The sequence below is a fragment of the Paramisgurnus dabryanus genome, chromosome 19 (genome assembly GCF_030506205.2).
Source record: "Paramisgurnus dabryanus chromosome 19, PD_genome_1.1, whole genome shotgun sequence".
Taxonomy (NCBI): domain Eukaryota; kingdom Metazoa; phylum Chordata; class Actinopteri; order Cypriniformes; family Cobitidae; genus Paramisgurnus; species Paramisgurnus dabryanus.
Window position 1 is genome coordinate 33,277,223 of NC_133355.1, and position 12,092 is coordinate 33,289,314.

General features: G+C 39.2%; 8 non-coding genes across 8 annotated transcripts; all 8 read left to right on the forward strand.

The window, feature by feature from the left end:
- Positions 1–6,872: 6,872 nt before the first annotated feature.
- trnaq-cug (transfer RNA glutamine (anticodon CUG)) lies at positions 6,873–6,944 on the forward strand. The gene has a single exon. It is a non-coding gene; the product is annotated as a tRNA-Gln (tRNA).
- Positions 6,945–7,743: 799 nt separating this feature from the next.
- On the forward strand, positions 7,744–7,815 carry trnaa-agc (transfer RNA alanine (anticodon AGC)). Its single transcript has one exon. It is a non-coding gene; the product is annotated as a tRNA-Ala (tRNA).
- Positions 7,816–9,168: 1,353 nt separating this feature from the next.
- On the forward strand, positions 9,169–9,240 carry trnap-ugg (transfer RNA proline (anticodon UGG)). Its single transcript has one exon. It is a non-coding gene; the product is annotated as a tRNA-Pro (tRNA).
- Positions 9,241–9,317: 77 nt separating this feature from the next.
- On the forward strand, positions 9,318–9,391 carry trnai-aau (transfer RNA isoleucine (anticodon AAU)). The gene has a single exon. It is a non-coding gene; the product is annotated as a tRNA-Ile (tRNA).
- An 80-nt stretch (positions 9,392–9,471) lies between these two features.
- Positions 9,472–9,544, forward strand: trnaf-gaa (transfer RNA phenylalanine (anticodon GAA)). The gene has a single exon. It is a non-coding gene; the product is annotated as a tRNA-Phe (tRNA).
- A 115-nt stretch (positions 9,545–9,659) lies between these two features.
- Positions 9,660–9,731, forward strand: trnaq-cug (transfer RNA glutamine (anticodon CUG)). The gene has a single exon. It is a non-coding gene; the product is annotated as a tRNA-Gln (tRNA).
- Positions 9,732–10,575: 844 nt separating this feature from the next.
- trnap-agg (transfer RNA proline (anticodon AGG)) lies at positions 10,576–10,647 on the forward strand. Its single transcript has one exon. It is a non-coding gene; the product is annotated as a tRNA-Pro (tRNA).
- A 1,318-nt stretch (positions 10,648–11,965) lies between these two features.
- trnap-ugg (transfer RNA proline (anticodon UGG)) lies at positions 11,966–12,037 on the forward strand. The gene has a single exon. It is a non-coding gene; the product is annotated as a tRNA-Pro (tRNA).
- The last annotated feature ends 55 nt before the right edge of the window (positions 12,038–12,092 follow it).

The window sequence follows — 12,092 nt, forward strand, 5'->3', positions numbered from 1 at the left end:
TTTAAAAAAATGTGTTTTAGCAATTCAGAAAAACTGTAATAGTACCAAATCCATTTGATTTTGAGAAATGTGCCGAGATGAATAGACTATTGTAATATGAAAATGCTTAAACCTACTTGTCCAGCAGAATGTTTGGGTTTTCTAAGTAATGCCAAAGACAGACTTATGTATCGACACATACGACAATTAGCAGCTAGATGTAAAGGTATTGATATATCCAAAATTATGCAAATACAAAATAATCAAAAAATAGAGATTCCACAATGGTACACCATAGATTATAGTAAGGAATATGAGTGCTTTGTAAAAACCACAGGGGATATTAATATGGGACAATTTAAAGGAAAATGCAAAATAATTTGGACCATAGATAAAACAAAACTTCGAATGGCCGGCGATTCCTTAGATTTCCACCCTACTAGGTCATCAGGAATAAGAAAGGGAAAGAAAATAGTTCCAGAAAAAAACTGTGAAAATCAAACTATAGCATTACCTGATGCGGATACCTATAAAGATCAAACACAAGCAATAGCAGATTTTTTCTGGGTTTGTGGCCATAGTAAACTTTTACCGTTTTTGCCAAAAGGATGGAAAGGAACATGTACAAGAGTACGACTAATACAGGAAATTCAAATAATAGAATGGGATTTTGATAATAAGTTGGAGAAAAAGGACACAAGTAACCATAGAGTTAAGAGAAGTTACGAACCCGATCCTAAAGTATATTTAGACCCAATAGGTCAACCAAGAGGAGTACCAAATCAATTTAAGGCTAGAGATGAAGTGAAATCAGGTTTTGAATCAATATTTATTTGGATTTCCCAAAATAAAAATACAGAATGGATAAATTACATATATTATAATCAGCAAAGATTCATTAATCACACCAATGAGGCGTTGATGTCGTTAGGAGAACAACTAGATGCAGCAAGTAAAATGACATGGCAGAATAGACTTGCTCTAAATTGGATATTAGCAGACAAAAATGGAGTGTGTATTTTATTTGGAAATCAATGTTGTACATTTATTCCTAATAATACCTCACCAGAAGGTACATTTACAAAAGCCATGGCGAAACTCAAAGACTTACAAACAGAAATGGAAAACAATGCAGGAAGGGACGAGCAAATATGGGATTGGTTCGATTTAAAACTAGGAGCATGGGGAGCTTGGTTCGCAAAATTAGGTATATTCTTGGGAGTAGCAAGCAGCATTGGAGGACTATTATTTTGTTGTGTAATACCCTTATTAAAAGTCTTCATTATCAAAGCCACAGTTAAACAAATGGAAGTGCTGAGATATCAAGATGATAGGAAATTGAAATCGCAGAATAATCAATCTGTATATTATGAAGATCTGCTTTACAAGACAGTAATGAATTTACAACTAGTAAATGAGAATTCAAGCACCTCTGATGAAGATGGAGACGAAGATTAAAAAAAAAAAAAAATTATTAAGTCATTTAAATTGATATCAAGAATTATTATGCATACTTATTTCCATTTACTAGTTTTATTTGAATTAATTACATGTATGTTATGCAATCTTTACTTAGTGTATTATGGGTTATTTCCATTTACTAGTTTTACTTGAATTAATTACATTTATGTGTGTACTATGCAATCTTTAATTAGTTTATTATTGGATATTTACATTTACTCGTTTTATTTGGAGTACTTTACTTTCATTTGTGTTGCAATCTTTACTTAGTATATTAGTGGCTCACATTTTCTTATGTTATTTGAGTTAATCTACATTTATTTGTGTTTATTATGCCATCTTTACCTAGTTTTACTATTGGTTATTTTTATTTACTTTGTTTATTTGAATCAATTTAAATTTTTGATTATTTTTATTTACTTTGTTTATTTGAATCAATTTACATTTATACTTGTTTATTATACTTAATTTTTACTTTTTATGCTTCAATTCAGTATCAATTAGTTATATTTACTCGTTTTGAATAGGAACATTGAATCTATAACATTTATTTTTGTGTTTATTATCCATACTTTACTTTTGTTTTTATTATTTTTTACTTGGATTCATTAACGTTGACTTTACAGTTACGATGTTTTATCATATACTCTACATAGCTAGAATGATAACTGTAAGCGCAGAACCAATTGCGCACAAACTGTTCAGGACTTAAGTTCTTTTACTTTTACATTCAAGACAAAATGAGAATGGAAATACGTTTGTTCTTACAGTTTTTCTCAATTGCTAAAACACAAATTTTGAAACCTTGCTCCATTTTCTGAAAACATTAAACACAAAACCTCATCTTCAAGCACTATTTGCAAAACCTCTGACTCCTCTTGCAAAATGAAACTTTCCCCCCAAAACAGTTTTACCTGTGTTCAAAACCAAGCACTGTTCTCAAAACAGTTTTACCTGTCTTCAAAACCAAACACTTCTCTCAATCCATAAACAAAGTGATCGAAATTATATACACTATCAAACAGTGAGTAAACACTACACCAAAAAACACATTGTTTAAACATATAGTTCTCAGTGAGTACATTTTACAGTGTAACTCTCATTGCTTTGGACAAATTGCAAAGGCTTTGATACAATCAAGCAGATGATTATGTAAAAATGTCTGATGTTTGCAATTTCAATTTACAGTTTTTTACGATTGCTTAAGCACAATTTTGAAAACAGGGCCCGGGTTGTCAAAACACTACACACAATTACAGTTTTTTACGATTGGTTACACACAAAATCTTTTCATGTCACACGATTTTCAAAACCTCTCACTCAAAGTGCAAAACTACATGCCAAATCTTCAAAACCATAAGCTATTTCTCAGCCTTTGACTCAGTTTTCAATTGCATAAAACACTTTTTTCAAAACACTACACACAATTCTCTACCTAAAACACAAAGATATGAGGAAGTCACTTGCTTTCCTTTTCCAAACACAACCAATCAAAATGCTACACTCATTCACCAGGTCACACAGACACACTCCTCACATTTGCAAACACTAAATGCTTTACTGATCACTAACCAATCACTGCTTTACTTTACAGTAGTATAGATATGCCTATAAATAGGTCAAAGGTCACTGTTTTGTCAATCTGCACCCCCCTGCCAATTCCTGGAGCAGGACCCCACACACAATTTACTGTATTCTACTGTAAAGAATATACTTTTGGTTTACATGTTTATAGTTTTGTTGTATGCTAATGTATACAACAGTAATATTTGGACTAATAAATATTTTCTGTTTCTACATTGCATTGGCGTCTCCGGTGTACTTTTTACCCCTCTCGGCAGATTACTTTCACTGTAGAACATTGTATTGAAATGTAGAAATAAGCCCATGAAAGACCAAAGAGCTTTAGATTTTGAACAGCAGTGTTTACATGGTATATCCAAAAATGTATTATTTTGAAAGAAGTGTTTGCCATTTGATGCAAATGCTTCATTTTGACACGTGTTTGTGGCATTTTGAATGCAGTGTTGCATTTTGAAGGAGATGTTTGCTATTTTGCATTTTGTGTGTGCAGTTTTGAGAATTGTGTGTAGAGTTTTGAAAAAAGGAGACCTAGTTTTGAAAACGTGTGTAAGCAATTGGTAAAAACTGTAACACAACCCTTCACCAAAGTAGCACAACATTTCAGATCATTTGCAAAATGGAACACTTTTGTCAAAACTATACACAACTTTATAAAAACAATATTTTGTTACCATAAGAAACACACACATTTCACAAGAATTCATTTTTTTTAACCAGTTACACACTGCTGCTGCTAACCTAAAACACTTTTAGCAAGTCTAATTCTTATTGATAAGAGTACTACAAATGTAGTACAAAGAGAAAGTGCAACTAAATATAACTGATTTCTCTTCATACCCAAATCAGTCAAACATGGAGAATCACAACAAAACATGTCCCAGTTGTCATGCCACTACAGTAGTGTGCATAACACTATTAGCTCAGCAAACAACAGAAAAAATATAAAATACTGTATCCAGTACAGGTTACAAGTACAGTAAATAACAACAACAACAAACATAAAAAATAAAGAAAATACTACGGTCATCCCTGCTGGAAAAACCAGCATACCAGCAAATTGTGTTTTGGTGTTGGTATGGTGGTGATCACCAGCTAAACCAGCACCAAACCAGCATGGACCAGCATGGGAATGTTGCTGGTCTATGCTGTTTTTTCAGCAGGGATACTATACATTCTCTCTTCGCCTAACTGGATCTGGCCAGAGAATTTCATCAACATCACAAGCAATATCCTCATTAGCAAGAGAACGCAGGAAGAACCGTCTTGAATGTTGAATCCATCATTGCACAGCTACAGTGTCGATTTGGTCACAGGCGTCCTCCATGACCTGAATGAAGGGTATCTGAGCCTGGAGATCGTAAACCTTCCACCGCCATGCAGAGAAAAACTCTTTGATATGGTTTTGAAACGGAGAGTATGGTGGAAGGTATAGTACTGTCAACTGTGGATGGTGTTGAAACCAGTTCTGGACCAAAGCAGAGCGGTGGAATGACACATTGTCCCAGATGACTGTATTGTATCTGGTGCATTTCATACCTGCTGTGACAATGTGGTGCAATCGGTCCAAAAATGAGAAAATGTGAGGCGTGTTCTAAGGGCCCATTTTGGCATGATGGAAGAGAACCGTATGCTGTGAAATACTTTCACTTTGCCCTGGGACACTGATAATAGCCCGGTGGCCAATGATATTTCTGCCTCTCCTTCTTGCTTTTGTGATTTTGAACCTTGTCTCATCAATACATATGAATTCATGCAGGACCTGCTGCATTTTTATAGTGCTTAAACCTGATTGGTGTGTGTACAATTTAGCAATCATGTGTTTGTGCACCTGATGGCTGTGTTTAACCGATTGGCTCATAAGTGTGGTCGTTTGACAGTCAGTGCTTTGGAATTGCAAAGAAGTGACATCCTGATAGACTTCTGTGTCTAATGTATACAAGTGTGTTTAGTGTTTTGCAAATCACTGTGTGTAATGTTTTGAAAATAGTGTGAAGCTGACAATGTGCTTAAAGTTGTGCAAATCCAGCCTTGTGTTTTCCTCCTTGAGTGTTAGGTTTTGCTAATTGTGGGAAAATTTTAATTATAGTGTGTAAGCAATCGTAAAAAACTGTAATTGTCATAAAAATACATTATACTGGTTTCTGTTGAATAGTCTTACACCTCAAAACATTTAGGAATTAGTTCATTGCGCAAGGCATGTCATGCAAAATTGTTGACCATATGTGTCATAATCTGTTACTATAAGCATGAAGCATATTTTCTATGGGTTTTTTGTAAATGTAAACTGAATCGATAAATTCCTGTCCAGTGAATCCTGAATTTTTTGTAATTTTTTTATTTTTTATTTGTACTGTAATTTTGTTCAAAATCACAATTTGTGTAATTTGTTTACAGAAAAAAAGGTGAAAATGTAAATTCATCCACAGTTTACATAAAAAAATACTGACACATATAATTGTGCACACTTGGTATATTGACAACATGGCAACATTTTGACTGTCTTGTTCATGAACAATGACACACGGACTTGCCATTTTGATGGGATTGACATGTTCACGGATGAAAAAATGTACTTTTGAGAGATGATCTAAGGATTTTTACACCTATATTTACAGTACTGTACCCTGCATCTCACAAACTTGTCATTTGTTTCTGCGATACTGTAAAACTGTACAGCAGTCAGTACTGTAACAAAAGGAAAGCACAATGTTCAGGGCCATACAATTTGTTCATTGTACAGTGTACAGCCTAACATGCACTACTGTATACAACAGTGAACTGGCTTATATTGGTTGTATCACATCATTTGAAACAGGTTAAATCAATTTTGAGTGGTTGTGTTTAATCAATGACATGTGTGATGACATTTGTAATTGTTTGTTGCCGCTTGTGTTTAGCAGTATGCATGACATGTGCATTTGAGTGCAGAATGTGTTTTGAGAATGAGTTTGTGTTTGGAGTTTTGCTAAAAAGTCTAAGTGAGATCTGCAAATTGTGTTCTATGATGTGAAATGGTTTAAGGTATTGACAACAGACTGCACAATTAGATAAATGAGTTCAGGCAACTGAGAACTTTGTTCAGCCAATGGGTTTTAGTGTTTTAGCAATTGAGAAAAACTGTAATGTCCATAGTTCGAAGTGCTGTGGCATAATTTGGTAATTGATAATGTATAGTGGCTTATTTTAGCCACAAGAAAGTAATAATTGAAACACTAAATTATGAAACAGCACTCCGGATTAAAATAAATAAACAGGAAAACTGAGGCTAGGTAAGCCTCAGAGCGGGGATTATGAAGAAGTTTATTTTAATCTTTAAATGTGCATCATGAGTTTACCATTATAATCCAACTATGCCTTTTTATTATGAAGTAGTTTACTATGCCTTATAAAAGCCATTTTTATTATGAAGTAGTTTACTATGCCTTATAAAAGCCATTTGTTGAAGTAGTTTACTATGCCTTATAAAAGCCATCTGTGTGGTGCCTTATATGTTAGATGTTTTAAAAGCCATCTGTGTTAAGAGTTATAAAAGCCATCTGTGTGGAACAGGTGTGTGTTGTCATGTTGGACACAAAGGGAATAGCCCAGGGGCAAATAGGAGGGGAGGAGAGAGCCAAAGCATATATATATCAGCCATGATGCCAGAAGAAGCCAGTGGATCTTGCAAGATCTCCTCACGGCTTTATTTCGCTAACAATAAAGTCCATCTTTGAAATCAAAACCTAAGACTGAAGATTGTTTTATTTGAAGAAAAAGAAAACCACAACATTAAAAGGAAAACCACAACAGTCCCTGTCTGAGTGTCCTTTTCTCTGTGACGCAGTGGGTCAGGCGCTCCGGCAAAGAGCGGTTCCATGGTGTAACGGTTAGCACTCTGGACTCTGAATCCAGCGATCCGAGTTCAAATCTTGGTGGGACCTGTAACACTTTTTGGGTATCCAAGGGAACAGTGTTTCTTACCCCAAAACAATCCCCACGCCCTTTAAGCCTTTCTACCAGAGCACTCAGGATGTAGACAAAAAATTAGTTAATTCAAGCAACACTGAGCACTTTTCCAGTTCTCCCTGGCGATGGGCCAACAACGCACAAGTCGCCAAATTTCAGCAAACCTAAGGACATTACAAGGAAGCAAATTAAACATGTACGAAAACTTAGGATAAATGAAAAATGCATTGACGTTTAGGACAAAAGAAACACGCAGCTCATGTGTACAGGCCAAAGGAAACACACAGCTCATGTGTACAATCTGACAGTGAAATGTATTTAAAAGACTTACCAGCAATGACAGGAAGACAAATGAACATTGAAAAAAATGATTCCAATTTTAAATCGCAACAAAATGCTCTAGGAATGTAAAGCTCCTGCTCCATGTTGCTTTGAGAAATAACATCCGTATAGGAGACGTCCATGTGTGTGCTCAGGTGTCATACTGAGGACCGACACTGGGACCTGTTGGCTTTTTGAGGCAAAACGTAAGAGCAGGACCCAATGTAAAGCTTCACGCTTACGGTGTGTAACATCAGTGCAATTCACAACAAACCACAATCACGTGGAGAATGCATGCATCGATCCCGCTACCTCTCGCATGCTAAGCGAGCGCTCTACCATTTGAGCTAATTCCCCTTACCCCTGCCTCTTGACTGCTTTGGCTTGTTGAAAGATGGCTGCGACGTTGTGGGAAAGTGTTTGTGAGGGCGGCAGGGCTGGCACCAAACAAGTGGCTCGTTGGTCTAGGGGTATGATTCTCGCTTAGCGTGCGAGAGGTCCCGGGTTCAAATCCCAGACGAGCCCTCTTTAGACTGATCCCTATGAGCTTTAACACACAACACCGCTGTGTATGGCAATCCTGGCAGGAAAGAAATGTCAACGAGAAACCTGCAAAGGATGTCAGAGACCTCTCAGCGACGCGTCCGCCTTTGGCCTTTCCAGGTCGAAACCATGTCCGAGGGGGTCCTTGTTTGTTAACCCCTAGACCCTAATCCCTTCCCTTTAAGCTTTCTACCGGAGGGCTTGCTGTTTTAACAAGCGATGAGTTAATTTCAAGCAACACAATTGACTCAACATGAAAAATGACCCAGGCTATTCGACCTACTCCCTCCTGGCCGGGAAAAGCACATCATCCTGGCCACTGGGCCTGGGTAGGTACCCTGAGGTGCCTGGAGCTATGAGACTTAAATATACAACCAGGCTAGTGATGCATGGTGTCCAATTTAGTTTACGGATGATTTATCGGAATTTTCTCCTAAAATCTAAAATCAACACTTGGAAAATGCGATAAAGACATGGCTTCTAAGATGTTATTTGACGTTACAACTTACACTAAGTATTGGGATGCCCCTTCTAATGAAGATGTTTGGGGTGATACAGTTGGCACCCCAAACAGAGCACAGCTGTCTCACAGCAAGAAGGTCCCCTGTTCAAGCCCTGGCTGGGTCAGGAGGCCTTTCTGTGTGGAGTTTACATGTTCTCCTTGAGTCAGCATGGAATTACTCTGGGCACTGCATTATTTGGTTTCCTTAAACAGTCCAGAAACAACACACGTTGATCTATACACACACACAGAAACCGAGGGAAGGGCAATTTGACATCTCCAATTCACCTAACGTGCATTTCTGACTTTGCCAATAACCAGTTCTCACCATGAATATAGCCATAGATGCTGAACTGGCTTTAATAGTAAATTAACATATTTATCTATTCCACTTTCTCCAATCAATACAAATATTAATGCTATACCATACAGACCATGTCAAATAATTTTGTTTCCATCTATGTTGCAACAGTTTTGGAAAGGACTTTTTCTGTGCTGAAATGACTGTGGCCCTGTGAACAAATCATTGAAGGGTTTGGGTGATGAGTGTTTTGTTCAGAGCCTGTAATTCATAACAAAGGTGTTCAGCTGGGTTCAGGTCCACGATTATGCAGACCAGTCGACTTCTCTCACACCATTTCAAATATTAAGAAATAAGCATGTACTAATATCGATAAGAGCTTATTTTGACACCAGCCCAACACTAGGGCTCATTGTGGCTAAACAGAGGAGCAGGACCCAACAGGCCCATCCCCAGGAACTGCTTGAGGAAGCTGGTGACTGCGTTGTGGTCACATGTTTCCCAGTGGCATGGCAAAAAGGAAGCAAGGCTTGGCTCGTTGGTCTAGGGGTATGATTCTCGCTTTGGGTGCGAGAGGTCCCGGGTTCAAACCCCGGACGAGCCCGTATATAGCTTTGTTTCTTGATGCTGCTACACTGTGGAAAATTCATGTCAGTCTTGGCAGAACCATTGCTGCTCCATGGCCGGTTAGCTCAGTTGGTTAGAGCGTGGTGCTAATAACGCCAAGGTCGCGGGTTCGACCCCTGTACGGGCCAAGGCTTTTCTCTACATTCTATTGCTGACTGCTATATTGCTGTGATTTGTCATGAAAATTCCTGCCTGACCAACCTGTCTTGCCGAAATAGCTCAGTTGGGAGAGCGTTAGACTGAAGATCTAAAGCTCCCTGGTTCGATCCCGGGTTTCGGCAATAAGGGGCAATTCTTAAGGTTTTGTTTAGCCGACTCACTGCGGCTTACCTGACAGTCCCTGTCCGAGTGTCCTTTTCTCCGTGACCCAGGGAGTCAGGTGCAAAAGCAAACTGTGGTTCCATGGTGTAATGGTTAGCACTCTGGACTCTGAATCCAGCTATCCGAGTTCAAATCTCGTTGGGACCTATTGGATGTTTTGTGGTTTCCAAGCAGAACCGTGTCCAAGGGAACAGTGTTTGTTACCCCCAAAACAATCCCCCGCCCTTTAAGCCTTTCTACCAGAGCACTCAGGCTGTAGACGAAAAAGGAGTTAATTCAAGCAACATTGAGCACTGTTTTCTGTTCACCCTGACGGTGGGCCAACAATACACAATGTGACAAATTTCAGCAACCACAAGCACATTACAAGGAAGCAAATTAAACATGTACGAAACCTTAGGATAAATGAAAAATCCATCGACGTTTTGGCTAAAGAAAACACACAGCTCATGTGTACAGGCCAAAGGAAACACACAGCTCACATGTACAATCTGATAATGAAATGCAAGAAAAATACCTTACCAGAAATGACAGGAAGACAAATGAACATAGAAAGAAAGTGATTCCAATTTTTAATGGCAACAAAACGCTCTTGGAATGTAAAGCTCCATGTTGCTTTGTGAAGTAACATCCTTATAGAAGACGTTCATGTGTGTGCTCAGGTGCCATACCGACACTGGGACCTGTTGGCTTTTTGAGGCAAAATGTAAAATCTGGAGCCAAAGTGAAGCCCTTTTCTGCAAGTGTGAACCGCAGAAGCACCCACAGAGAGGGCACGCCGCGGGTCTGTAACATCAGAGAATTTAGCAAGAAGTGTCAACCACGTGCAGATTGCGGGCATCGATCCCGCTACCTCTCGCATGCTAAGCAAGCGCTCTACCATTTGAGCTAATTCCCCTTATGCCTAACGTATGACTGCTTTGGCTTTTTGGAAGCTGGCTGCTACGTGCTGGAAAAATGTTTCCCAGGGGGCCGGTGGGGTTGCCCGATTGGCTCGTTGGTCTAGGGGTATGATTCTCGCTTAGGGTGCGAGAGGTCCCGGGTTCAAATCCCGGACGAGCCCACCTCTAAACTAGTCTCTCGGAGCTTTAACGCACAACACCATTGTGTATGGCAATCCGGGCAGTAGACAGACGTCAGAGGCGCCTCTGCCTTTGGGACTTCCATGTAGATACCGTGTCCGAGGCGGTCTGAGTGTGGAATCACCTAGACGATCCCATTATGCTTTCTGCCAGAGGGCTTGCTGTTTTAACAAACGATGAGTTAATTTCAAGCAACACAATTGACTCAACATGAAAAATGAACCAGGCTATTCGTCCTACTCCCTCCTGGCCAGGAAAGGCAAAGCATCCTGTCTACTGGGCCTGGGTAGGTACCCTGATGTGCCTGAAGCTATGAGAGTTAAATATAGAACCAGGCTAGTGATGCATGGTGTCCAATTTAGTTTACGGATGATTCATCAGAATTTTCTCCCAATCTAAAATCAACACTTGGAAAATGTGATAAAGACATGGCTTCTTAGATGTTACTTGACGTTACAACGTACACTAAGTATTGGGATGCCCCTTCTAATAAAGATGTTTGGGGCAACACAGTGGCCATCCCAAACAGAGCACTGTTGTCTCACAGTAAGAAGGTCTCCTGTTCAAGCCCTGGCTGGGTCAGGAGGCCATTCTGTGTGGAGTTTACATGTTCCCCTTGGGTCAACGTGGAATTACTCTGGGCACTGCGTTATTGGGTTTCCTTCCACAGTACAAAAACTATACACACCTTGATCTATACATAGACACATACCGAGGGAAGGGCAATTTGACATCTCCAATCACCTAACCTGCATTTCTGGCGTTGCCAATAACCAGTTCTCGCCATGAATATACCCATAGATGCTGAAATGGCGTTAAGAATAAATTAACATGTTTAACTATTCCAGTTTTTCCAAACAAAACAAATATTAATGCTGTACAATACAGACCTTGTCACAGTACTTTGTTTCCATCTATGCTGCAGCAGTTTTGCAAAAAGGGCTTTTTCTGTGCAGAAATGACTGTGACCATGGGAACAAATCATTGATAGGATTGGGTGATGAGTGTTTGGCTCAGAGCCTGTAAGTCAAAACAAAGGTGTTCAGCTGGGTACAGGTCTGGGATTTATTCAGACCAGTCAAGTTCTTTCACACCATTTCAAATTTCAAGCAATTAACATGTACTAATATCGACAAGTGCTTATTTTGACACCAGCCCAACACTAAGGCAGGTTGGCTCATTGTGGCTAATCAGAGTAGCAGGACCCAACAGGCCCATCCCCAGGAACTGCCTGAGGACATGGTGACTATGTTGTGGTCACATGTTTCACAGCGGCATAGCAACGAGGTAGTACGCCTTGGCTCGTTGGTCTAGGGGTATGATTCTCGCTTTGGGTGCGAGAGGTCCCGGGTTCAAATCCCGGACGAGCCCGTCTCTCGCTTTGCTTCTTGTTGCTGCTACACTATGAAACATTCATGTCAGTCTT